Below are 3,743 nucleotides of genomic sequence, written 5' to 3' on the forward strand. Positions count from 1 at the left end.
AGTAAGTTGTTAATGTGTTTTTCTGTCTGTCCATGTTATTTTGTGTGTGTGTGTGTTTGTGATTATTCTGTAATCTTTTTCATTCATTCAGTAATCATTGAGCACTTACAGTGTCAGCTGCTGTGTGAGGTGTTTGGAATATCTGAGAAAATGGTGTTCCTTGAAATCAAAGAACTTAAAAGGATATAAGAATGTGTGGGTCAGGGATGGAGAGATGGCTAAGTGGTTAAGAACAACTTGCAGCTCTTCCAAAAGATCCCAGTTCAATTCCTAGCAGCCCAGTGTAAGTTCCAGGGGATCGCATGCACCCTTATGACCTCCATGGGCACTGAATGCATGCGGTGCACATATACACATAGAGGCAAAATACTGACACACATAACAAAAAATCTTAAATGAAGAATGAATGGCTATGTATATATTAGGGTGTGTGTGTGTGTGTGTGTGTGTGTGTGTAAAAACATGCTGATGGTTTGCTTAAAATAGACATGATTTGTATTTAATCTTTCAGAATATGGTCATGAATTATCTGGGATAATTTTGTATCTAGCAAACAAGGGGAGATAATCTCAATATACATTTCCCTTCTAACATTTTTTGACTTTCAGTATTTGCACTGTGTCTCAGTAATTTACATTTCCCCTCACATGATAGCCAGTGACTGTTGAATAGGGTAGAATAGAGATCAATTTAGGTACTCACAATAGTGTGCTTCCCAGAAGGACAGCTGAGATAAGGCAATCTGGATAGCTGCCTAGATTCATAAATCATGGTCCTTAACCAATTCATATCTCACTGAAATCTCTGACCTGCCAAAATTGGGTTTGTCTTTCTACATGAATAATTTATATTTTCTGGAATGTAATTGGGGATGGTTTAGTGGAAAGGCCAATAACCAGCAGTGCTATCTTGGGGAACTGATTTAACCTTCTGGGGTACGCCTCCATTTCTCTAGTAGGAAAGGACTGGATACTACAGTCTAAGTAATCTCATAATGCTGTGCTTTTATGAGCCTAAGAATTTACTACCATAGTACGATGTTTGCTCCATGTTTGAGATTTATTGACAATTATTTGTTTGGTGCCAATAGTTTCTTGTTCTAAGGCTGAAGTGGAAGGTCCTGTTTCCCATCATTCTGGGGAGTGTGCATTTTGACTATTCCTCGACTATCTGGTTTCTACTTTTATAACACATGCAACTCTTCCTTGTTGGATTCCTCATGATTATGATCAAACTCCAAGGAAAAATCCAGAAGACACAAGTCTATACCACTTTCCTGCTATTGCTATTATTTAACTATCTATGTTGAAATTTTAGTTTTTGTTTCTTCATCCTTAAAATGGATAAGGCAACTCTTAACAGAAATGCTATGGTTAGAATTGTGAATTATGTACTGTCTAGAATGGTATCTGTCAGATACATACTTGGTTTCTCAATAAACAACACTTCAACTACTGTTTTGGAGGTAATTCCTTATTCTATCAAGCTTAGCAGGAATTATGCTAAGTAGTCTTGAGATCTCTGTCCTTGAAAATGGATTAATGGGTATAGTGGGAGGGAGTGAATTCTTTAGAGGGTGTGTCTCAGATGACAAGGACACATCTCTGCTCTTCTTTCTATCTCAGGCATACTTGCTTGGTTTTCTACCACGTTTACAGCATAGGGTGTAGGCCCTTGATTGATGCCAGATTCATTCTTTTAAACTACCAAGTTTGTAGTATTATGAGCTAACTACATGGTAATTTAGGTAATTTGTGGCACGTTGGTCTACTTTTTCCACTCTAGAGTCCTGAAACCACAGATAGAACCTAGATTAAGTCCTTGGATATTTACCTCTCTAAGACCTAAGATAGAACCTAGACCTATGTCTTGTATGGGACCCAGGAGAATGGAGCTAAATGATGCAGACTTAAGTCTCATTCGATAGCCCACTTTATTCAGAGCATCAGACAATTTATACTCTGTGGGTCAATGAGAGTCACATGAATAAAGTATACAGTCACATGGACAAGCTACAGGTGATTGTCTGGTAAGCTGCATGAGGCAAAAATGTAGAAGCATATAAACAAATAACAATAGCCAGTTGTAATGACCAATCTGAAGTAAACTCATCCTCATTTACCATGCCAGGGAGAAGCAGGAAAGCACATTCCAAGAACAACTCCGAAGGTAGAAGAGACTGAGGTCAATAGACTCCTGTTTTCTTGGAGTTTTCTTACAAGCACTCAGAATTCCCTCACAGTTCCATTCTTGGACTATGGTCCTACATTTGATATGTTATTTCTTAAACTCAGTTCTAAACATAGTGTCTATGAAGAAATTTAATTCACAAGTTAGGCACAGTGAGAGGTTTTTTGTTGTTGTTGTTTTTTTTTTTGAACATAATAACTTCTAACCAAATAGAAAATGTAGTAAGATCTTTTGATAAAAGTTCTGTGATGTGGTTATTATTTCTCACAAAATATGTAGAGTGCTCAGTGCTCTTTACATGGGACAATTCAGCTCCTAGATGATGGGATGAGTTGTGGGAAACAATTCAGGCATGCGCATTAGAGTTAGGTGTCTGTTTCAGAGTTATTCTGAGCATAAGCACCGAGATACTGACACAATAGTCAATCTGGTAGGAGAGGCAGTTGCTAAGTGACTAATGCAAAGTTAGCACACACAGAGAAGGCACACAGATGGAAGGATGATTGGCTTACAGAGCAGAAAGCGATGAGGCCAGAAAGATTTTGTCATGCTACTCTGGGGGCTTCACAGTTTAAAACTTATACATTGTTTCCTTTTCAGGTTTTCCATGTAATAGCTTTGGACAGTGGTTAACCAAAGGTAACAGAAACTGTGAGGAGAAAAAGTCTCCAAAGCAGGAAGTGATGTGCTCTGTCTTAGCAATAGAAAACGAGGACTGTAGCTGATCTTTATGCATTTTTTCAGTATCTTTTATCTTAATAGTTAACATATAAGCTCTGGAGTTAGAATTTTTACATTATAGACATATTTTATCTCTACGAAGAGGTCAGCTGCTATATCCTTTGTGAACGGGGGTTTTATTGAAGCACTGTTTTATGTACTTACTTATATATTTCTCTTATTGTATTTTGGTATAAAATAAGAGCTGAATCATTGTGATAGCAATTAAGTGGCCCATGAAGGTAAAGTACTCACCATGTAGACCATAAAGCAAAAGCCTGTAGGCCTTTCAGAGCTCTAGAAGTTGAGTTTAGGACTTGAAAAAAAATCCTTTTTTTCTAGTAATGATGTCAATATTTTTCCTCTTCTTGTTTAAACAGACAGAATATATTTTAGTAGCTGTTTTAATATATTCTCTACTTTCATGTTTTTTTTTTTATCACTAGGTCTGTTTCTTGTGATTGATTTTTATCATTGTTAATTATGTGTTGTAGCTTTAAATAAACCTGGTGAATTTTAACTGATTGCCTGGCTTTGCAAATTTTATTTTGTTGGTTGTTGAACTTTATAGTCTCCCTCTAAATATGGTTATAATTTGTTCTGGCATGTAGCTATATTTTTTAGATTCTGATGAATAGTTTTGAGGCTCGGTTTAAACACTGTTAAGGTAGATTTAGATTTGCTTTTAGTGTAGGAAAATTAAGGCTCACAGTTAAAGTAAAATTCTACTGAGGGTAGTCCCACATGAATCAGGGGTAGGGATAAATCCTGAGACATACACTGATAATGCAATTCAATCAGTGTTCAAATACCACAGTGTGTATTTACTGTGA

This window comes from Mus caroli, unplaced genomic scaffold, assembly GCF_978045245.1.
Source record: "Mus caroli unplaced genomic scaffold, Mus_caroli_1 scaffold_9, whole genome shotgun sequence".
Classification (NCBI taxonomy): domain Eukaryota; kingdom Metazoa; phylum Chordata; class Mammalia; order Rodentia; family Muridae; genus Mus; species Mus caroli.